Source organism: Miniopterus natalensis, chromosome 4, assembly GCF_054644295.1.
Source record: "Miniopterus natalensis isolate mMinNat1 chromosome 4, mMinNat1.hap1, whole genome shotgun sequence".
In the NCBI taxonomy this organism is placed as follows: Eukaryota; Metazoa; Chordata; class Mammalia; order Chiroptera; family Miniopteridae; genus Miniopterus; species Miniopterus natalensis.
Window position 1 is genome coordinate 63,305,442 of NC_142084.1, and position 25,199 is coordinate 63,330,640.

At 46.3% G+C, this 25,199-nt stretch overlaps 1 protein-coding gene across 1 annotated transcript in view; it reads right to left on the bottom strand.

The window, feature by feature from the left end:
• GNG7 (G protein subunit gamma 7) overlaps window positions 1–25,199 on the bottom strand; it is a 112,879-nt gene that overhangs the window by 76,686 nt on the left and 10,994 nt on the right. Inside the window, exon 2 of the mRNA XM_087816626.1 lies at window positions 2,520–2,578. The gene's annotated coding sequence lies outside the window, so the exon portion shown is untranslated. The remainder of the gene's footprint in view (window positions 1–2,519; window positions 2,579–25,199) is intronic.

Genomic DNA, 25,199 nt, shown 5'->3' on the forward strand with positions numbered 1-25,199 from the left:
ACCCCGACACAGCAGCCACACAAGTGACCTGGCTGGTCAGATTGGTAAAGACATGAAAACTGTAGCCAACTACAGTTTTTATGGTAAGAAAAGGGGCCCTGGAAATAAAAAATGGTACATTTCCGGAGGTCCTGTGGCTGAAAGTCAAAAATGTAAATGAAAACACTCTAATTTAAATACACACACACACATATACACCCCACAAAACTACTTATAGGAACTTACCCTAAGTAATAACCAACCAAGGCTATACAAAGTTGGCACAAAAACATTCATCCCAAAGCATAGCAAAAAGGAAAAGAAAATAAACACCCACAGGAGCCTACCAAGAGGACACCAGTCAAATCAGTTATAAAATCATCTCTAAAAAATTAATTATAATTTGTCTATAAGGTGGAATGTTAAGCCAACATCAGGAAAGATGGAAATCTAGCTTTACTGATAAGAAAAAACGCCCATCAAGCGAAATGAGCTCACTAAAAAAAAAAAAAAAAAAAAAATCTACTTATTTAAAATCATTGTGTGAATGTAATTCACAGAAACTCAGGGAAGGTGCTCAACAGATGTCAGCAATGGTCATGGGGGGGAGGTTTGGGTGACATTGCCTTCTCTATACTTGTCTGCATTTCCACTGTTTTTACAGGACATCAGTGTGACGTTGATACTAAAAAGAACTGATGGGCGGGGTTTGCTTGTCCATGAGCTGTGCAAACCATACACCCGGCCACAACCTTGCCCAACTATACACATAATTCACCAAACTCCCCACTGGTTGGCGACTTTGTAAAATAGGAGTTACATTTTAGGTTTTTTCCCCCCATTGATTTTTAGAGAGAGTGGAAGGGAGGGGGAAAGAGGAGAGAGAAACATTGATGTGAGAGAGACACATCTATTGGTTACCTCCTGCATGCACCCCCACTGGGGGTGGGAATCGAACCTGCAGCCCAGGTACATGCCCATGACCAGGAATCGAACCTGAGACCCTCTGGTGTGCAGGCTGATGCTCTAACCACTAAGTCACACTGGCCAGGGCAGGAGTTACATTTTAAATCTGCTCTGGACCTAGGCTGAGCATAAACAAATCAGGCAGACACCAGGACTCCAACCTCAGCTTTTGGCCTCTGGCTTCAGGGACAGCCTCTCTCTCTAGCTTAGATAAAATATATATTTTTTAACTTTACTGAAGTGCACTTTAACTTCTGTAAAATTCACTAGTTTAAAGTGCATAACCCAAGATTTTCTAGTGAATTCACTGAGTTGTGTGACAGTCCCTGCCACGAAGTGTTGGACCCTTTCCTTTATCCCATCAGATTCCTGGTGTTCATTCACACCAACCCCCTTCCCACCCAGGCCCTGGCAGTTTTGCTTCTTCTAGAAATTTCAACTAAATGGAATCATATAATGCATTGTCTTTGGGGTCTGTCTTCTTTCGTAACATTTTTTTCTTTTATACAAATACACACACTGAATGGGAATAGCCAACATTATAGATATCAGATCTCCCTCAAGTTTATCCATAAACACAATCCTAATCAAAATTCCATCCGAATTTTTGTTAGAGACCGGAAGTTTATTCTAACGATCGCATGAAAGAGAAAACTCCATGACAGAAGCAAAGACATCTATGAAAGATGAAGGAGCAGGAGTGGGGCCTCCCTGCTGGGCAGGAAACATACCAGAGAATTATAGTAAACACAACAGGCAGGCAGTGGCACAGAGCGCACAGCAATCTCTAACTAATTTTCACATTATTCCCTCTTCCCACATTGTAAAAGCCACTCAAAATCCTTTGGGGAATGAGAACAGAGATAAACAGATAGGAACTAACAGAACAGGACCTGAGCCTTAGCTTTGGTCCTAACTTGTTAAAAAAGAACCATCCTGCCCAGCTGGTGTTGCTCAGTGGGTGAGTGTCAACCAATGAACCAGGAGGTCATGGTTCAATTCCCGGTCAGGGCACCTGCCTGGGTTTTGGGCTTGATTCCCCGGGGGGGGGGGGGGGGGGGTTGCAGGAGGCAGCTGATCAAAGACTCTCTCTCATCACTGATGTTTCTATCTCTCCCTTTCTCTCTCTGAAATCAATAAAAACATATTAAAAAAAGGACCTTCCTGAAGCCACTGAGGTCTTTCCCAGTCTGCCAGGGTGGGTGACGGGTTTCAGATATTCATCACGTCCAGTGACTTAGCTCTGTTCCTGGCAACGGTTAAGCTAAGACGGCTGAAAGCAGACTAACACAGTTGCACACTCTCTGCCCTGACCCTGTCCTGGGATAGACTGGGACCAGCCCTTGTCCCCCTACTTCATGGGCGACTGGAACTCAAGAGCACAAGATATTCCGTGTTGCTCCAGGCGCTCTTGATGGAAAAGACAAACCCTCAGAGAAGAGTCAGGCGCGCACAGCAGGACAAATGCTCCAATGGCAACCTGGCCTCTTCGCTCTCATCCTGGCCTGGAGCGGCCAACCCAATACCTGTGTGAACTGCGAATGTGAAAAAAAGGAACACTTCATGACACTGACCTGTGTGCAAGGCCTGGCTGCCTTCAGCGCTGAGGTTCCAGGAACCCAACGTCTGCTCCCTGGAAGAAAATCATAAGACTTTAGTTGAGCATCATGTGGCCAGAAATTCAGGTGTTACTGCGGGCATTAGCATCAAAGAATTGCAAGCTCATAACTAGACAACGATAAAATCATTTTGGGAGTCCTGCCTTCTGGTTACTCTGACAGACACTGGGGACAGCACAAATAGGATGTTTCAAGATGCAGAGAGGATAGATTTGAGGAGATCAGAGCCCTGGCCGGTATGGCTCAGTTGGCTGGAGCGTTGTCCAATATGCCGAAAGGTTGCGGGTTCAATTCCCTGTCAGGGTGAGTATGGGAGGCATCTGATGGATGTTTCTCTCTCACACTGATGTTTCTCTTTCTCTTCCCCCTTCTCTTCTTTCTAAAATCAATGAACATAGCCCTAGCCAGTTTGGTTCAGTGATTAGATCTTTGGCTCGCAGACTGAAGGGTTCCAGGTTCGATTCCAGCCAAGAGCATGTACCTTGGTTGCAGGCTAGGCCCCATTCAGGGTGTGTGCACGAGGCAACCAATCAGTATGTCTCTCTCACACTGATGTCTCTCTCTCTCTCTCTCTCCCCCCCTCTCCAAGCAATGGGGGGGAAAAATCAATGAACATATCCTCAAGTGAGGATTAAAAGGGGGGGGGAAGGCAATTAGAGGTTGATTATATTATCCCTGATAAATTTCCACATGTTCCAAAACTAAATTAAATGAGAGGATTGGATGTTTACGTGACCTTTTAGAAATTATAAAAGACATTCAGCCCTGGCCAGTGTTGCTTAGTAGTTAGAGCATCAGCCTGCACACCAAAGGGTTACAGGTTCGATCCCTGGCTCTGATCAGGGCACATGTGGGAGGCAACCAATAGATGTGTCTCTCTCACATCAATGTTTCTCTCTCTTTTCCCCTCCTTCCCTCCCTTCCACTCTTTCTAAAAAGCAATGGAAAAAATATTCTCAGGTGAGAATTAACAAAATAAAATAAAATAAATTCCCTTTTTAAAAGGAAGACGTTCACCTGTATCAGTTGAACCTCATGGGAGGAAGAAGGGGAGACTGAGTCAATCCCCTGCCCCAGGGCGCCCATAGGGTGACCAACTCACCCAGTTTTCCCTAAGAAGATATAAGAAATAAATGCATTTTGAGGTCTTGGACAGGGGCAGAGAGAGGAAACTAGTGAAATCCGAATAAGGAGTGGAGCTGAATTCAAATAAATGTACCCACATCTGTTCCTTGGTTGTCACAAATATACCATGATTATGGAAGATGCAACCACTCGAAAACTGGGTGATGGGTAGATGGGAACTTGCTGTACTATTTTTGAAACTCTTCTGAAAATCCAAAACTATTTTAAAGTTAAAAGTGTATTTAACAAAATAACGCAATGAAAAATTTTTAAGTGCTGGTTCCTTTCTCTGAGTTCCAGGCTAATTTGTTAGTATAAGGCCAGGACGGTGAACTGAAATCCCCACTGTAACCTGAAGGTGGCACCAGTGCTCCAGGAATGCCGTATGCGCTTTGGAATCTAACCCAGCAGCGTATGCTCTTCCAGGCCACCACTTAGGACGGGGAACTGCTGGGGCACTGGAGCAAGAGGGACACCTGGGGACTATCCTGCCAAGTAACAGTGGCTGGAAGAGGTGAAAGATGAAAGGGCTGGAGCAACATGCCCATGAACCTGGAGGCCAAGACTTGCCTCAACCTTGCAAGAACCATCTATGTATATGATCCTTCAAATTTTTTTTTTTTTTTTGGAATCAATTAAAGACTCACAAGAAATTGCAAAACTAGTAAAGAGGAGTCCCAGGCACCCTTCACCCAGTTTCCCAGATGATAGCTCCTTACACAACTAAGAGGCATTATAAAAACTAGGAAACAGTGACTAATAAACTAAGCACCGTTTTTTAGACAGTCTTATTAAGATATAATTCTGATGCCACACAATTCATCCATTTAAATGCATGATTCAGTATGGGTTTTTCTGTATATTCACAAAGTTGTGTGACCATCACAATTATATTTTAGGACATTTTCATCATCCTTAAAAGATACCCTGCCCCCCATCAGCAGTCACTCCCCAGCCCTTGGCAACCACTAGCCCGCTTCCTGTTTCTGAGGATCTGCCTGTTTTGGACATTTCACATAAATGGAATCACACACTATATGACCTTTTGTGTTTGGCCTCTCTTGCTGTGCATCATGTTTTCAAGGTCCATCCACATTGTAGCAAGTGTCAGTGTCTCATTGCTTTTCATGGCCGAGTAATATTCCACTGTGTGGATGGACACATTGTTATCCATCATCCACTAATGGACAGTTGGGTTGTTTCCACCTTTTGGCTGTTGTGAATCGTATTGCTGTGAGCACAGGAGTTTTATGAATCACTTAAAAATGGTTTCTCATTCTGCCCTGACATCTACCAACTGCAAATCTCCCCATCCCCGGCCCTTTAACAACAGCTGCAAGCTGCTGTCCTTGAGCCCTTGGACTTGGACTTGAGCAGTGAGGTGATCTCCACCCCTGCTGCCCTTGGCCCGGACCAGCTTGGGCCAGGGCAGAGAGCAGCCTGGACAAAACACATCCCTGCAGCTCCATCCCCAGGGTCATGAGATGGCAGGCTGTGAGCTCTACCAGCTGGCACCGAGCTATCCGCATGACCTTCACAGGCTTGCTCACCCAGACAGAACGCTGGACTTTCACTTTCTCGTCAGAGTGAATCCCAAGCCCCCCAGAAGGGTCAGCACTGAAAAGAGGAGGTGGGACCTCTCTATAGGACCCGCTAGAGAATTTTCAGAGCCAGCGAAAAAATGAAACAGTAGGACCCCTGGTTCAAGAATTAGTGCAAATTTCAAGATGGCAACAGCTGGGTGCGCAGGAGCCTGCAAAACCCACACAGACCCTGCCCTTAGGAACTACCCACAAAGCAGGGTAGATAAACCTCAGACACAAATAATGAACACTCTGGGTAGAAAATCCCAGGTGCTGTGAGGGAGAAATAAATCCTTAAGGAAACAGGGGCCTTATTTACCATGGTGGTGATCAGGGATGCCCTCAGGAAGGACTCACACTTACTCTTGTGGGCAGCATTTCCTACAACCTGTGAGCCCCATTGTCCACATGCCTTTTTTAAAAATTGAGATATATTCACATACTATAAAATTCACCCTTTTAAAGTGTCTGATTCAGTGCCTTTAGGATATTCACAGGGTGTACAAGCATCACGCTATATAATCCCAGAACACTGCCACTGCCCCCTGAAGAGACTGTGACCATCAGCATCATATGGTTCAAAGGTGAGTCTCCCCAGGAGAGACAAGATCCCAAATGGCAAGAATGTCATGTGTTTTCCTTGCATGGTGGTTCCAATAGCTTTCATGGAGCCCACCTATAGGGGGGGCTCAGTAATTCCTGTAGGTGGTAAGGGAACACAGCCTATGGAGCAGGAGGATGTTGGGGAGAACAGGCCAACCCCAGAGCTGGGTAAAGTTGGGCCCCTTCCTGCCCAGAACCTGGCCTGAAATAGACAGGGACACTTGGGAACCCCACTGCATTCCTATGGGCTGGGCACAGGGGCACGGTCAGCACAGGCTTGGCTTGGAGCCAGGCCTGTAATGTGGGCTAGTTCTCAGCTGCAGACTTCAGCTGTGTCATCTGTCACCTTGAAAAAGGAAGACAAAAACCACGATCTCAAACCAAGAGTACTTGAGGGTCTTCCTTCATTAATTTCCTAGATTTTTTTTCCCCCTTACAATTCAGAAAGGGTTCAATAGATTTGTCAGATTATCAGCTAACGGGTCTAAGCGGTGGGTAGTGGGCAGGGACACAGGTGACCGGATCCTTAGTTCCCAAACCTGGATGTTTGAAACTGCTAAAAAGAGGGCCGTGAAATTGGCTTATTGAAATCCCTGATAAAGGGCTGCAGGAACCCGTCACCAGTAAGGAGCTGAGGAACCAGCCCCAACTGACCCAGGATGTCAAATCTAGGCAGGAAGCCAGCAAGTCCCTACCTACTTCTCTAGATCAGAGCTACCAGAACTTTTTCAAAGGGTTTGCACAACCAACATCGGAGCAAATGCTGCCCTCTCCCCCTCTAGAATCTGGACCCCTCCCCCCACTGCTTACATTTGGGGCAATCGTTCTCTGTGGGGCCGTCCTGGGCACTGTGGGGTGCTGCAGCATTCCTGGTCCACCCACTCAATGACAGGAGCTCCTGAGGTCATAAGGCCATAGATGTTCCCAAATGTCGTCCATTGTCCCCTGCAGGGAGGAGGGGGAAACACTGCACTACAGCTTCCTGAGCTGCTTTCTCATCTTAAAAGGTAAATCCCTTTTCAGGCAGGACCCTGTTATCGACCTCATGGGGTGGGGGGGGTGCAAAGGGGTACTCACAGAGAACTGGGGGACATAGAGGCCCATGCGCTGTGCAGGTGGCATGGAATGTGACTTTAACCCATCAATCCTGAAGCCAGGGGCTCTGGGCAGATTTTGAGGCACACCTGAGACCCAGGATTGATTACACTTTCTCATGGAGCAGCAGAGAAGGGACACACCATACTTGTCACTCCTGCCAGATATAAATACAATTAAATTGTGTGCTCTCACCCTGGCCAGTGTGGCTCAGTGGATCAAGCGTTGTCCCATGCACCAACAGGTTGCCAGTTCAATTTGTGATCAGGGCACATGTCAGGGTTGCGGGTTCGATCCCCAGTAGGGGGCATGCAGGAAGGAAGCAGCCAATCGATGTTTCTCTCTCCCCCTCTCCCTCCTCTCCCTTCTTTTCTCTAAAATTAATTTTTAAAAAAAATTTTTTAATTGTGTGTTCTCTGTTTGAGTTTGATTCTTGGGGCAGGGGGACAAGGATATCACAATGGCTGTGGCCCTCCAGGAGCCCCAGCACATAAGGGACACACAGTATGTTGGTGTTATGAGAGTTTCCTACAGAGTGGCTTATAAACACTGGTTTCTTCTGAGGAAAAAAAAAACAGCATTCCACACCAATTATTGGCAGGAGTCATTCAGGAAAGGCGATGGCGCCAAATGGCACTGTGGGGTCAGGCAGACGTGTGCTGAGTGCTGGCAATGGCACCTAATGGCTGCGTGTTTTATGTCCCGTGGCTCCATTTTCTCAGCTGAAAAAGAGCAAAGACTATCTACTTGGGGGTTGAGAAAAAGACTGAAATTGGATGACGAATGCAAACCTCACAGCACACACTGCTCTGTGAGAAATACTCCTGTAACCCAGAACAAAAGGGATAGAAATAAACTTTGTTTACTGCCTGCCTGACTCCAAGACTTCACCTACTGGTGGTCACACCTTTGTTTAATCCCTTCCCCTGAAGTGTTGGTGGGGCCAGTGACTCTGGCAAAGGTGAGGGGGGGTCACTTCTGATATTACACTGCAGAAGACTATGACTTCCGCCTGGCTAACAAATTCAACTGCTGTCTCAGCCTGCACGCTGTGACAAAGCAATCAGCCAAGTCGGCAAAGTCCACGTGGCCTCCATCCAGCAGCCAGAGAAGAACTAAGGCCCAGAGAAACTGCATCCAGCCAACAGCCACAATGCTGGGAATTGGCAACTTCCCCAGTTGAGCTTTCTGATGAGACCCCGGCCCTGAATGACACCTTGATTGCAATCAGTGAGAGAACCTGAGCAGAGGACCCAGCTAAACCAATACCTGTATTCCTGACCCACTGTAAGATACTAAATGTGTGTTGTTTTAAGTCACCACATTTGGGGTGATTTGTTATGCAGCATTAGCTAAGTAATAACATAACAGGAGCCCATTGAAGTAAACCATTCATACAGTAGAATAAAAATATCCCAATACTTACTGAACACATATGTGCCAGTCTCTATGCTACACATTTTTTATATATATCTGCTCATTTAGTTATAACAACTATTATAATTCACTTCTTCGTTAATCCTCACCAGAGGATATTTTCTTCCATTGGTTCCTAGAGAAAGTGGAAGGGGGTGGAGAGAAAGAGAAACATCAATGTGAGAGAGACACATCGATTAGTTGCCTCCCACAAACGGGCCAGGGATCGAGCCTATAACCATGGTACATGCCATGGACCAGGAATTGAACCTGAGGCCCTTTGGTGCACAGGCCAACACTCTAACCACTGAGCCATGCCATCCAGGGCATAATTCACTTCTTATAAATGAAGAAACTGAGTCACAAAGAAAGGAAGTTAGGAAGGAAGGAAGGGGAGAAGAAAGGAAGGAAAGAAGGAAGGAGGAAGGAGGAAGGGAGGAGAGAGCCCATCTCAGACCAGATGATCGCTAAGCACTCAGATTTTGCCAGTTGATTCATTTGACAGCTGTTATGAACAAGAGCCAGAGAGAAGCGAGGTCAGTCCTGGCCAAATAGATTTCCTCGTTTTTCCACCAAGCCCCTGTAAGTGCCATAATAATATATGAGGATCAAAATCTCCTGACCACTCAGGCCTGGATTAACTGACATCAGAGCCATGTCAGGCCAGGGAACCATGGCAGTCCCAGGGGCAGATTAGAGGAAAGCCCCAATAGAATCATCCCACATGAACTCCCGTGGATTATCGCCAAATGCCATTTGGCCAATGGGAAGCATATGCTGGCTGATAAAGAGCTGATTTTTCTGTAAGACGGCACAGAGCAGGAGACAATCTCTTCATTCTCCCATTACTGATGTGTCCCTGTGCAATCTAGCCTGAGGCTCAACCTGTTCCTCCTGCCATTCCTGTTGGGGAGATTCTACTCCTCTCATCTCTTGGTGTGAAGCTCTCAGCGAGGCCCAACACCACATGGAAAGGAGAAACTGGACACATCCCTCATCCTCCACCTCTCCCCATGCCTGTCCTCCAAACTTTGCGTGAAGGATAGAAACAGCCGAAATAAGTGGACAAAAGGCATCTCAAGGATGGTTCTAGAAACTGCAATTCTACCCAGGATGCCCTGGGAACAGCCTGCACACAAAACACCAACAACTGCCATTTCTTGGTGAAATCACTAAATCCATCACTTCACATAGCATTTCTCTGTGATAGCAGGTGGTGTTTTTCTTTTTTTAGGAACATTGGGCAAATAAACTAATGTCCCATTTGACTATTTTCAGAGATAAGTTCACCTGCTGTGGTAGCCAGTCGCCAACAACCAACCCATCTCCTGATATTCATGCTCTTGTGAGACCTCCTCCCACTCTGTATCACAGTTGGTCTGTGTGACCAATGGCATGTGGCAGAAGTGATAGCATACCACTTCCAAGACCAAGTTATGAAACACACAGGCTTCCTCCTCACTCTCTGGGATCACTCTCTCTGAGGGAAACCAGGTACCACATTGTGAGGATGCTCAAGCAGCGCTGTGGAGGGGTCCATGTGGAGAGGAGCTGAGACCTCCCATCGACAGCCAGCCACACAAGGGAGCCATCCTGAAGTGGCTCTTCTAGCCCCAGGTGAGTCTTCAGATGAAGCAGCCCTTGTTGACATATGCTCTGCAACCTCCTGAGAGTCTTTGAGCCATCAGTTAAGCTGCTTCCAAATTCTCAATTCATAGAAACTGCGGGGTAATAAATGCTTGTTGTTTAAGTTTGGGGGCCATTTGTTACAGAGCAATAGACAGCTGATACACCTGCATCTGAGCTGATTCACCTGACATCTCCACGTAGACATTTAGTCAGCTATTACATTTTTCTAATGGCAAGCATAGAACAGCACTGGCATTTTCATTTTTCTGTTTGTTTTTTGTGTGTGTGTTTTTAAAAATATATCTTTATTGATTTCAGAGAGAGGAAGGGGGAGGGAGAGAGAGAGATAGAAACATCAATGACGAGAGAGTCATTGATCGGCTGCAGCCCGCAACCCGGGCATGTGCCCTGACCCGGAATCGAATCCTGATCGCCTGGATCCTAGGTGGATGCTCAACCGCTGAGCCACGCCCGGCCGGGCTTCATTTTTCTGTTTTCCAAGCCTCTATTACAGTAATAACCTGGAGAGACACAGCCCAATAGGACTGGTAAACTCAATGAGAGGAGAGTGGTAGAACAGCTAGGGTGAGAGAGTGAAGCCTTTGGGATTTCACAAATTATCGACGTCAATGCCAGCACCAAGCTTCTGAAACAGAATAAATCCATTGCCTCTATCATCTTTCCCCTAAAGCAAGGTTCTTCCCCTTGGCACTACAGACATGGGGGCCAGTCATTCTGGGGGGGTGTCTTCCTAAGCACTGGGGAGTACTGAGCAGCATACCCGAACCCTCACCTGCTTGATGCCAGAAGCACCCATAGTCCTGACAACAAAGATGTCCCCAGACACACCCTAGTGTCCTCGGGAAGGACTGCCCCGGATGAGAGCCCTTGCTCTAAGCACGCCCCTCATGGCAGGGACTGCCAGGGAACCAGCAACAGGCAGCTCTCCCCCACCAGGTTGCAGATCCTGCCTCTGGAATCTGAGCGGGTAAACTAGGACATATGAACCCCTTCCCTTCTCTTCCCACACTGACAGCCCACCCGCAAGTAGCAGGAGTGCCTCATCTCGCTGGAGGCTGGATATAGAAACAGCGCTGGCTTTTATGCACTCACTGCAGCTATTACCTCAGCCTTCACTCATCACCACAGTAACCATCTAAATATGTCACCCTGACGAGCTCTGACTGCAAATGAAGGGGGAAGAGAGCCTAGGGACTAGGAAAGGTACCTGGGGGCCGGGGCAGTGACACACTGCTCCAAAACCACTAGGCTGATTGCGGGGTTGGCCATGGCTGAACCAAATCAGGAGCCATCACATCCCTAACGAGACAGGGCAAATGGGCACAGTGAGCTTAACCCCAGGGGTTAAAGGTCGGTCTCTGGGAGCCGAGTAGAATGATGTTCTTGGTGCCTTAGAGGCTGGCCCAACCCTCCTCTATGTAACACAGGAGGGGGGTTCCCCTGGTTTAAATGTCTATTGGGGATTTTTCTAGTGTCTTCTATGAGCAGGATCGGCCTCAGTTTTTTTCCAAATAACACAGCATCTCCCCCCTCGGCACTGCTGACATTGGGGCCAGGTCATTCTCTGGGGCCCATCCTGGGCAGTGTGGAACATTGAGCAGCATCCCTAATCCCCACCCACTCAGTGCTAGGAGCACCCCCAGTGCGACAACCACAGATGTCCCCAGATACTGCCCAGGTCCCTTGGGGACAGGATTACCCCACCATGCTAGGCAGTGTCCCCCATCATCTGGGATTGTAACATATGGAGGGACAGGCAACTGATTTGGAAAGAGGACCAATTTTGGACAATAAAAAAGGAAAATGTGTACAAACAGATTTCTCTTTCTGCTCACAATTAAACAGCTGCACTGAATCCCACGGAAGGGGGTGGGGGTGGGAACATAGATTCTTGCATCAGAGAGGCAGCACGGTGGCGTGCTGTCTGTCCCATCTTCATGACTTTCTCCTCCATGCCTCAGTTTCTGAATCTGTAGCATGGAAAGGAGGGCAGCACCTTCTAGATGGGTTTGCTTTTTGGATTAAATAAATGAATATCTATAAAATGCTTAAATCAGTGCTTGACATATTGTTAATAGTACATAACTGCTTTATTAAAACTTTATTATGTTATGTATTATATATTAACTTATACATTAGGACTTCTTTATTATATTAGGAACTTCATTACCTGCTTTGTTCACAAGATCAGGGTCCAGCAATGTGTTTCAGTGAAGGGCCAGCCAGTAGATATTTTTAGCTTTGCAAGTTATACAGTCTAGGTCCCTACAACTCAACAGGGCTGTCGTAGACAAATGGGTGTGGGCCATGTGCCAATAAAACTTTATTTACAAACTAGGTAGTGTGGATTTTGCCCCGGGGCTGTAGTTTGTGGTCTACGAAAAAATGACAATATGTTAGTCACTAATGCTCATATCCAGGCACCAATGCAGGCACCTCTCATCCTGAAATTAGATTACAGGTCATAGGGAAAGCTCAATGCTGCCTGTCGCAATCATCTTAGGCCATCTGGCAACACAAAACACTCACAACCACAGAGGGCAACTTTTAAATTCAGAAGAGAGCTGTTGCTTCCCCACCACTGCCTTGAAAAATCTGTTGCCTATCTTCGTTAGCAAATACCTCATCTCTATCAACCAGCTAGAAAACTCTAACTGCAAAGGGCATCCAAAATATCTAAATTCATCGTCACTAAATCAACAGACACCCAGGTGCGTGAAGATGGGGAGAAAAGGGAATTCTGTGCACTGTTGGTGGGGTTGCAAATTGGTGCAGCCACTATGGGAAAGAGCATGAAGCTTCCTCAAAAAACTAAAATTAGAGCTGCCACACAAACTACCAAGTGCATTTCTGCGTATTTACCCGAAGGAAAAACATTACTTCAAAAAGATATATGAACCCCTATGTTCACTACAGCATTGCTTACAACAGACAAAATATGCTTGGAAGCAGCCTAGGTGTCCATCAGTAGCCGACTGGATAAAGATGTGAGCACTGGCCGGGTGGTTCAGTTGGTTGGAGCATCATCCTGTACACCAAAAGGTTGCAGGTTCGATTCCCAGTCAGGGCACGTACAGGAGGCAACCGACATTTCTCTGTCACATCGATGTTTCTCTCTTTCTCTAAAAATCAGTAAGAACATATCCTTCGGTGAAGATTAAAAAATAAAAATAATAGATGTGATACATACACACAATGGAATATTACTCAACCATAAAAAATAAAATCTTGCCCTGGCTGGTGTGGATCAGTGGTTACAGCATAGGGCCAAGCACTGAAGGGTTTTGGGTTTGATTCCAGGGCAAAGGCACATGCCTGGGTTGCAGGTTCAATCCTCGGTCCCAGCTGGGGTGTGTATTGGAGGCAACCAATCAATGTGTCTGTCTCACACTGATGTTTCTCTCTCTCTCTGAAAATTGATGAAAAAAATATCCTCAGGTGAGGATTAACAAAAAAACAAAAACACAAAACTTTTGTTTTAAAAAAAGAAAATCTTACCACTTGGGACAACATGGATGGACCTTGAGGCATCATGCTAAGTGGAATAAGTCAGAGAGAAAAGGTCAAATACCATGATTTCACTTATATGTGGAATGTAAAAAAACAAAATAAATGAACAAACAAAACAGAAACAGACTCATAGATATAGAGAACCAGCTAATGGTTGCCAAAGGGGAGGGGTGTGAGGGGATGGGAATAAAGAAAAATAAATAACAAAATACCTAAATTTGGTGAGCAAAATTTTCTAGATAGGGTAGTTTATCACCTGCAAAATTGCCACTGGTCAGGTCCCCTTATAATCCATCCCTAGATTGAGAACTGGTTTCTGCATATGGAAAATTTGAGAAACCATCACTGCCCAGAGGGGCCTAAGGAGACACGTCAAATGTCAAGGGGTCCTGGGTGAAGTCCTGGAGCAAAAAAAGGGCATTAACAGAAAACTACAGAAATCTAAATAAAGCATGAACAATAGTTAATAAGAACACAAAAATATTGGTTTATTTGTTGTGACTAATGTACCAGAATAATGTATGATGTTAACAGTGGGAACTAGGTGTGGGGTGTATGGGAACTCTGCACTGTCTTCCCAGTTTTCTGGGACTCTAAAACAATTCTAAAATAAAAGTTTATTTTAAAAAAAGAAAAGGGAGTGCCAATAGGCAATTAGTTATGTATGCTAGAGAATGCTTTAAAATATGATTGAGGGAACATGAAGTCCCTGTGACAGCATCTAATAATGAAAGCATTATATAAAACCTAGAAAAGAAAGATGCTAATAACAGGATATGCTAATGAGTGGGAAAGTTTGCTCTTATGAAAGGAAGGAGGGGGAGAAAAGACAGGTGGCTGAGTGGTTCCTGCACCAGCCATGGTGGCTGAGACCCTTACTGCTAGAGGAAACCTCTGGAACATCCAGGCAGATCTGGAAAATGGGCTGCATCCACTCAGGAGGCCGTAGCACCAGGTGGCACGCAACTAGTGCCTGCCAAATGTGTAGCCAGCGCCCAGGTATGGCAGAGGGCAATTTTATGGATGGAGAGTTCTGGAAAATAAATGTGAAGCAGTGGTCCAAAGACAGACAACTAACATCTCCTGATCTTTGCAAGATAACTTATTAGACACCAGGGTCTCTCCCCTCAGCCCTACAGACATCCAGGGCTGGACTGTTCTCTGTGAGGGGCTATCCTGGGCACTGCAAGGTGTTCACCCTGGTCCCCACTCAGTCAATGCCTGGGGTACCCCCAGTCATGACAACCACAGATGTCCCCAGACATCGGCCAGTGTCCCTTGGGAGTAGAATCACCCCAGATGAGAACGGTCCTATAATATCTAACAATCTATATAGAACTCCATAAAGTATAATTATCCTCATTCTACAGATGGGGAAACTGAGGCTCAGAAAGGCAATAAAGCCAGCCTGAGATCTCCAAGATAGGAGAAAGCCTCAGAGAAGAAGGGGCTAGTCATAAGTGTTGAATGCTACTTTGAATAAGGGACCTCTGCATTGGGAAGGCGGAGGGCCAGGCTGATCTACCAGAGACAGGAGGCCTAATCCGGCCAACCACTTGTGTTTGTACACAATGTTTTATTGAAACACAGCCATGCCCATTCGCTTAAATACTGTCTATGGCACTTTCATGCTTACAAGGGCAGGGCTGAGTAGCTGTGACAGGGACTGCCTGGCCCGCAAAGCTGAAAATATTTACTCTGGTCCTTGACAGAAATTTGTTGACTCCTCATAAAGAGATATCCAACATCACCACCGCAGGCCCTGCAGTGTTTTCTCTTCAGACTCAGTCTGCGTGCTCAGGGAGTATTTTGTTGAAGGAACAGACACAGAGGCAGCCTCCCTGGGAAGGGAGGCCTATCCCCCGGGCTCTGGTCAAGGAGGCCCGCCCTGGGTTCCCCTATTCAGCCAGCCGGGCGGTCTGCCCTTCCCCACCCACCAGGGCCCGCCCCAGCCTTTCAGGCGGGCTAGCAGCACAACAGCCCAGCTGCCTTTGAGGCCCTGGTGGTGTGCGGGCAGTGCTGTCATCGAGACCTGCTCTCCCGTGGGATGGACTGGGGGCTTCTGCTGAGCTCTGGTGCTCCGGAAACCATGTTCCCCTGACTTGGCAAGGTCAGCCCTGCAGCCTCTGGAGGGTAAAATGTGCTGAGCAGGACAGGCACTGCTGCACCAGCTCATCTTCCCAGAGCCCCAGTGGACTTGGCACAGCTTAGGGTCCTAGTGTGAGACCTACAGAATATTCTTTTTTAAAAATTAAATTTCTTGGGGTGACATTGGTTAATAAGATCATATAGGTTTCAAGTGTATATTTCTATGATACATAATCTGTATACTGCATTGTTGGCTCACCACCCAAAGTCAAACCATCTTCCATCACTATATATTTGGCCCCTTTTACCCTTTACTACCCCTAACCCCTTCCCTCTGGTAACCACCATACTGTTGTCTATGAGTTTCAGAAATCATATGGTTCTTAGCTCTTTCTCACTTATTTCGCTTAGCATAATATTCTCAAGGTCCATCTGTGCTGTCGCAAATGGCAGCATTCCACCCTTTCTTATGGCTGAGTAGTATTCCGTTGTATATATGTGCCACATCTTCTTTATCCAAGCCTCTACTGAAGGACACCATGGTTGTTTCCATGGCTTGGCCACCGTGAATAATGCTACAATGAACATAGGGGCGAATATATATTTGCAAATAAATGCTTTCCAGTTTTTCGTGCAGATAACCAGGAGAAGGGTTGCTGTGTCATATGGTAACTTTATTCATAGTTTTTTGAGGAGCCTCCATACTGTTTTTCCTGGTGCCTGCACCAGTTTACACCCTCACCAGCAGTGAATGAGGGTTCCCTTTTCCCCACAACCTCTCCAACACTTGTTATTGCTTGTGTTGTTGGTAACAGCCATTCTAACAGGTGTCAAGTGGTGTCTCTTTGTAGTTCTGATTTGCATTTCCCTATAGCTAGTGAAGCTGAACATCCTTTCATGTATCTGTTGGCCATCTGTATGTCTTCTTGGGAGAGGTATCTGTTCAGGTCCTCTGTCCATTTTTTATTTGGATTGTTTGTTTGGTTGATGTTGAGTTATATCAGTACTTTATATATTTTGGATATTAACCCCTTGTTGGAGCTATTTGTAAATATCTCCCATTCAGTTGGTTGCCTTTTGTTTTGTTGGTGGTTTCTTTTGCTGTGCAGAAGCTTTTTAGTTTGATATAGTTATAGTCCCATTCATTTATTTTTGCCTTTACTTCCCTTGCCTTTGGGGTCAAATTCATAAACTGTTCTCTAAGACTAAGGTCCATAAGTTTAGTACCTATGTTTTCTTCTATTAATTTATTGTTTCAGATATTATATTTAGGTGTTTGACCCATTTTGAATTAACTTTTGTACATAGGGACAAACTGTAATCTAGTTTCATTCATTTGCATGTGACTTTCCAATTCTCCCAGCATCATTTATTGAAGAGGCTTTCTTTTCTCTATTGTGTGTTTTTGGTTCCTTTGTCAAAAATTATTTGCCCCGCCCCACCAGTATGGTTCAGTGGTTGAGCATCGACCTAGGATCTAGGAGATCACGGTTCTATTCCTGGTCAGGCCACATGCTGGGTTGCAGGCTCAATCCCCAGCAGGGGGCGTGCAGGAAGCAGCCGATCAATGACTCTCTCTCACCATTGATGTTTCTCTCTCTCTCCTTCTCCCTTCCTCTCTCTCTGAAATCAATAATAATATATTTTTAAAATATTATTTGCCCATATACATGTAGTTTTATTTCTATGCTCTCAATTCTGTTCCATTGGTATGTATGTCTATCTATCTGCCAATGCCATGCTATTTTAATTATCATAGCTCTGTATCATGATTTGGAGTCAGGTAGTGTGATACCTCCAGTTTAATTCTTTTTTTCTCAGGATTGCTTTAGCTATCCAGGGTCTTTTGTGGTTCCATACAATTCTGATTATTTTTGTTCTATTTCTATTTTTAAAATGACAGAATATTCTTTAGTCAGAAGGTAACCTTAGTCCATGCTTTCTACCCCAGGCACTGCTGACACTGGGACTGGGTCATTCTGTGTGGGACTGTCCTGGGCATTGTAAGGGATCGAGCAGCCTCCCAGCCCCCACCCAGCAACCCTGGATGCCAGTGGCTCTGGGCCTCACATGCCCTTCACACTAACTATAAAATGCTCCCAGGTGACTTGTGCGCACCTGCATTCCAACATGCTTTTCTGATTTACAGCTCAGAATGAGCTCTGCATGGGAACATTCCCCCCTGAGGGCCGAGAAGAGGGTTGCTGAGCTCTGGTGCCTGTTCCAGGATGATGAGTTTGAGGTGGGCCCCAGGGCAGGCAGGTGACAGCAGTGTGGGGTCCTGGAGAGACTACGCCTGGCTCATTGGAAGACCACACCTGAATCCAGTGCCAGCTCTCACCACACAGGATGTGGCCTGATGTCATCAGCAATTCCAATTATCCTGAGAGTTTTTACTGGACAATCTCCTGATTTTTTTTTTTCATTCTCACCCAAGGAGAGAATTTTCCATTGCTTTTAGAGAGAGTGGAAGGGGAGGGGGGAGAGAGAGAGGGAGAGAGAGAAACAGATGTGAGACACATCAATTTGTTGCCTCCTGCACCCACCCTGATGGTGATTTGTTATGCAGCATTAGCAGACTAATGCAGGCTGTTTCCCAAATTCAAATCTACTCTCAAATGATAAAAATCTGAAATGCGTTCAAAACATACAAATTTGTACATCTGAAATACACAAAAGCAGAGCAGCCCACCTTGAAGACCATCACAGTGGAAACACTATTAGAAGTACAAGGTCTCCCAAGGTGAATTGAAAAAGGAGGAAACGCCTGCTTCAATGTGAAGTCTGGGGGTGGTGAAGAAAATAGAGCTATTTTTTGTGGACATTCATAACTCAAGAGTTTCACACTCAGTGGCATATATAGTACACCAGGCAGTTTTTCTACATTACTGGGTCTCAACGCTGTGTTGTTGTGTATCCCCCAAAGGAAAAGCTGATTCAGAAAACAATGCTATACATTATATATACATATATCATACTACTTTCCTTAAATCAGAACTGTTCTAACGCCTCTCCCTGTGGCTGAGACTAGAATAGATAACAAACTACGTTTTTGCACACTTGGGATTGGTAATATTTTAACACATGGAAAATGCTATGGGATTGCAAACTGCTTTATATTCCTCAAACATACCACCAGCTATAGCAACTCCCCTAACAGTTGGACATGTTTATAAATGAACCAAAACAGATCATGTTCTCGGAGGCAAGACGCATAATGGGCTCTCCACCAGAGGGATCTAATTAAATCCCCGAACCATCACAGAAAACAGGAGTCCGGCTTCTATGAGAATTAAGGCTTAGAGGCCATGTGGAAGGGAGAGTGCCGTGGCCAAGTTCAGTGTTCTTCACTGAAAACCTGTGACGACAAAAACCAGGAAATGCCAGCTAGGTCACTCAGAGGTAAAGAAACTGGGAACATTATTTACCAAACCCAGCTGGTTAGGGACTAGAACTATCAACCTGCACAGCCCCTCTCCCGAGGACGGAGCTGAAGGACAGCCAGGACCTAAATTGATACTTGCAAAGAACTGCTGGAAAAACATTTCCCCAGGGTCCTACAGGGTACAAAGAAAACACAAGAAAATTTACATTCCTTGCATGAGGATTCTCAACGAGGGGAAGAGGGACAATTGCCCCGAGGGGACACTGGGCGATGTCTGGGGACCTATATGGTTGTCACGACTGGAGACACTCTTGATATTGAGTGGGTGAGGGCCAGGGATGCTGCTCGACACCCAACAGTGACCAGGACATTCCCCCATGGAGAACAACCTGGCCCTGATTTTCAGCAGGTCATTCTCCTGGGGGGACTCTGCACAGTCTGGCCCTGAGGTCTAAAGGGACTCATTCGTCTTTATTACAGACCCAAATCTGTGTCATCACCGCAGAGGAAAAACGGCTGCTAATTACATTTCCATATGTGCTACCGAGACTTTTTCTAGAGATGACCTGGGAACATCATCTGGAGACAAAACGTTGCAGCAGTCTGAGCTCAGTGTGGTGCTTGAGTTTCACTCTAATGTGTCAACGGGACATCACAGAGTAGCTGAAAATTCCAAGCATTTTCTTTGGTTTTGATCCCTTTGCATACAACTGGGGGGTAGATTCTGCCCCTCAGGGGACACTGGGCGATATCTGAGGACATTTGAGGTTGTCACAACTGGGGGTGCTCCTGGCATGAAGTGAGTGGAGGCCACGGATGCTGCTCAACACCTCACAGTGCTCAGGACAGACCCAGCCCCAGTGTCCACAGTGCCAAGGGAGAGACCCTGTCTTATGGGAAATGAATCAGCAGGAGAGTATGGCATGGAAGGTCAGAAATGTGTGTGGTAGGGACTACACCTTGGAGATAACAACACTGACGAAAACCAGTGGAGCAGATAATTGCACGCACAGCACAAGCACTCACCTCATTTCATCACTGCCATAACTTTGAGCTAAGTCCAATTATTTCCCCACTTTGAGCTAAGTCTTATTATTTCCCCACTTTAGGTGGGGACACAGATGGAGGGAGGCCCCAGAGGGAGCTGGAAAAAATGCTGGAGTGGGTTGGTTTTCTATTAGAAATCTGGAGTCACCATGTACTCACTGTATAATCCAGGGCAGGTTTTACAACTGCTCAGCTTTCTGACTGAAAACAAGAACAAGGACACCTACCTCAAAGGTTTAAGACAGGGAATCTTCCCCTCGACACTGAGCACTTGGGGCCGGGTCATTTTCTGCGGTGGAGCAGTCCTGGTTTAAGGGCTAGATCAACAACCTTGGTGGCTATAAAGGTGTCTAGCACGTAGCAGGTACTCAAAGAATAGCTTGGTCCTTTTTAATTTTTCCGAGACGTGGGGTATAGACAGAGCCTCACAGCCGGGTTTAGGGTGCTGCACTCCTAACAGGAGGTCAGCCCTAAGTCCTCCAAAGCCCCTGCATTAAAGTCACAGAAGTATCCCCACCGAAGGGAAAAGGGTACAAGGTCCGTCATACAGATGATTCTCCCAGCCTGGCCAGCCTGATCCCAGACAGTGGGTAACCAGACGCCATCCTCTGCAGAACCCAGTGTGGGCCTGTGTGCTTCCATCCTTCCACAAACATGAGTATGAATGTTCCCTTGCCTCAAAGGACAAATCCATCACCATAATGCCATAAAATTTCTAATTCTGCAGCCACCTACAGTCTCTTTACAGATGTTAGTGGCAGGGTCAGCAGCTTTTAGAAAATGGCTGGCTGGGGTCTGGTCCCTTTGGCCCTGAGTGGAAGGGGGAGGGGTGGATGCAGCAGATACTGATTCAGTCGAAATAAGACACATGAGGGGGGTGAATGTGCAGTGAGCGGCAATGGGGGAACAATATTGATATTAATATGTATACTATAATACTAATATTAGCTATAATATAGAATTAATAGCATTAATATTAAACAGTGATTATTATAGCAATCACAGTGATAACCTGTCCACCCCCTACCAGGTCACTGCCTAGTACATCATCTCAACCCTTGGATGATCCTGGGTGGTGACCTCTATCCAAGTTTGCCCACAAGGAGAAAGGAACATTGATCCCTGCTAGCTACTACACACATTCTGTGTGGTCTTCTCACTGCCCTTGAGTCAGGAGCCTCTTTTACAGAAAAAACAAACCCACCAACCAAAACCTGAAGCTCAGGTGCAAGAAAACCGGGCAAGGTCCCCTGGCAACTGCAGAGCAGTGAGGGCTGGGGTCCAGCAGGTTCGGGGCTTCAGCAATTGAAAAACACTAGTCATGACGGTAGGTGGGGGGTAGGGAAAGATGGAAACATGGCCAGGCTGAGAGCAAGCAAGTGGAATTTGTCAGAGCAGAGAGCATTCTAGGTGAGGGGGATAGAAATGAGACTCCAGGGCAGGAGGGAGAAAAGTCAGCTGTGCCCAGAGAAAGCTGCTGGGAGGCACAGCTATGCAGGGACACTGCTGCTCGGAGGCTCTGAGAAAGAAATGAGGATGGATGTGGGGAGCGGATGAATGGACTCGGCCAGAGGAACTCGATTCCTTCCACAGCCCCCAGGGCGGAGCTATGAAAGCAGCAAATGTACAAAAATCCCAGCAGGCACAGAAGCACAAACAGTCTATAGGTTTAAAAATAGATGATGGGCCGGCAATGCCCGTCCAGAACTGAAAACATCCACATAAAAACTATACACGCATGTCCACAGCAGCAGGATTCACAAAAGCCAAAAGGTGGAAACAACCCGTGCCCATCAATGGATGATGGATAAAGACAATGTGATATATTTATACAATGGAATATTATTCTGCTATAAAACATGAACGTGGAGGGACCTTGAAAGCACGATGCTCTGTGACAGAAGCCAGACACAAAAGGCCACACAGTGCACGATCCCATTTATGTGAAATGTCCAGGATAGGCAAATCCACAGGCACAAGAAGTGGGTCAGTGGTTGTTGGGGGGTGAGGAAGGGAATGGGAAGTGACTGCTGATGGGAACAGGATGTCTTTTTAGGGTGATGAAAACATCCAAAAATTGCCTGTGGCAATGGTTGCACATATCTGTAAATATACCAGAAACCAAAGAACGGTACATTTTAAATGGGTAAATTATATGGTATGTGAGTGATATTTCCATCGTGTTAAAAAAATGTCCTGCCCGGACGGGCGTGGCTCAGCGGTTGAGCGTCGACCTAGGATCCAGGCGATCAGGGTTCGATTCCCGGTCAGGGCACATGCCCGGGTTGCCGGCTGCAGCCAATCAATGACTCTCATCATTGATGTTTCTATCTCTCTCTCCATCTCCTTTCCTCTCTCTGAAGTCAATAAAGATATATTTAAAAATATATATATATATAAAATATAAATATATATATCTCCTACCAGGCACAGAAGCAACCCACACAAACAGTCTATACATTTAAAAATAAATGATAGGGATAAACATAGATAGAACCTCCTAGAATAATGCCCACTGAGAGGCATATAAAGAATGCGAGTAGGAATTTCATTTTCAGCTCAGCTTCCATGTACTGAGGGCAAAAGACTCCGTAAAGCTGTCTGTCTCTGACTTATGTCATTTGATTCTTCAGGTAACTCATTTAGGTTAGCATTACCATGCCCATTTTTGAGAGGGGAAGACTGAGGCTCCGTCCTCGCTCCTGGTGCTCCCTCTTTCCCCTTTTCCCCCTCTTCTAATCAACTAAACAGAAGTGATGGCAATCCCTTTGCAAACCTCCCTGGAGAGGGTCTCCTAAAATCATATCATCTCCCTCCCAACAGGCTGTCCTTTTATGTTTCTTTCCTTCAACCAGCTGACCCTGCTTAGAAACCACCATGGGACATGCAGATCAAAGCTGCAGTGAGAAACCTGCAGGATGCTGGACTCAGAGATGGACATCACAACTGCTGACGAACTGCTGGTGGGAAAAACAGCCTGGTGGGTTCTTCTTTTTTTTCCAACTTCTTTATTTTTTTTTTTTTAAATATATCTTCATTGACCTCAGAGAGAGGAAAGGAGAGGGAGAGAGACAGAAACATCAATGATGAGTCATTGATTGGCTGCCTTCTGCACGCTCCCGACTGGGGATTGAGCCTGCAACCCGGGCATGTGCCCTGAGCAGGAATCGAACCCCAATTGCCTGGATCCTAGGTCAATGCTCAACCGCTGAGCCACACCCGACCAGGCTCTTCTTTTTTTTTTAATTCTCATCCAAGGGCATGCTTAGAGGAACAGAGAGTGAAAGACATCAATTGGTTGGCTTCCATATGTGCCCGATTGCAACCCTTCAGTGCTACGCTCAACCAACTGAGCTCCTCGGGCCTAGCTGGCATGGCAGGTTCTTAATGTGTTAAACAGGAGTTGGTGAAATGACCCAGCAATTCCACTCTTAGGAACCTACCCAAGTGAAAGGACAAAGTCTATGTGATTCCAAACTCATATGAGATCTCCAGAGGAGTCAGATTCATAGAGACAGAAAGTAGATGGTGAATGGGGGAGGGGAGGGCGGAGCTGGGGATGGTAAGTGAGCGCTTAATGGGGACAGTTTCAGTTCGGGAAGATGAGAAAGTTCTAGAGATGGATGGTGGTGATGGCTGTATGACAGTGTGAATGTGCTTAATGTCACTGAGTTGCGCACTTAAAAATGGTTACAATGGTGCCTGGCCGGTGTGGCTCAGTGGTTGGGAGTCATCGCATGCACCAAGAAGTCACAGGTTCGATTCCTGGTCAGGACACGGGCACATGCCCAGGTTGCGGGCTCGATCCCCAGTAGGGGGTATGCGGGAGGCAGCCGGTCGATGTTTCTCTCTTCCTCTCCCTCTCTCTCTCTCTGAAATCAATAAAAACATATTTTGGGGGGGAAATGGTTACGATGGTGAATTTTATATTTTATGTAATTTACCACAAAACAGAACAAAGTGGAGAAAAAGTGGACGCAGGGAGGTGAGTAGGGAGTTCATGCTGCCCTGAGCACAGAGTTGGGGGGCTGGTGAGAAGCAAATGGGATGTCTGGCGTGTGATACAGTGGCTACCAGGACCAATAGGTCCCCTCCCCTGGGGAGTGGGCAACAAGGCAGAAGACAGTCGCATACACCCAGCACTCGGCAACATCCTACTGTTGTTTGCTGAGTAAAAAGAGGTCACTGAGAAACAAGCCTCATGCAACAAAGGGTCCCATTCAGTCCCAAGCGGCTCAGAGAAATACTGCCTTCTCTCCGGGGAGATGACCCGTGGCTGTACAGTTTCACTTTTAAAGGACACACCAAACACCTGCCCACAATACAGCCTGCTTTCCAGCAACCCTCTGCTTTCACCAGAGATCCAGGGCTGTCACTGTGGGAGGGGAGCAGACCAGGAGGGAGGGCACGAGTATCACTGCTGTCACATGGTTTACAAGCCTTGGGCCACCTGAGTCGCAACTGTATTTATTCCTAGATATAAAGCTCCCCTTTGTTAACACATGGTACCTATGCAAACTTGAGCTAAAACACTCAGGTCCAGTTTATTTCAGTCACCAGAGGTGGGACGAATGCAAGCCCACACACACCTGAGCACATTTGGGACAAGTGAGACCCATGCATCTCAAATTAGATGTTTCTCCCAACACCCTTCAGTGTCTGCAGCCACATATATAAAATGATGAGTTTCCAACTCCCCAAACACCACCTGGGCCAGGAGGTCCAGCTCATCCTGAGGGTGATGATGTTTGGGTATCAGGACCCCTGATAGGATATGACAAGAAGTGCACCTCACCTATGTGTTCCCCTAAACCTATGACTGGGGTCCAATCATGAGAAAGCACCAAACAAATCCAGATCAAGGGACATTCTGCAAAACTCGTGACCTGTCCTTATGATTGTCCAGGCATGAAAGGCAAGGAATGTCGGAGGGTGTCACAGCCCAGAGGGACTAATGTCATAGAGGATCCAGGATGGGGTTCTGGGACAGCAAAGGGGCATTAGGGAAAGTTAGTAAAATCTGAATAAAGTAAAGACTTTAGTTGATAGTAATGCACCCATGTTAATATATTAGTGTGGCAAAGATGCCCCAGAGGGACTATAAAATGCTAACATTGGGGAAGCTGGGGAGGG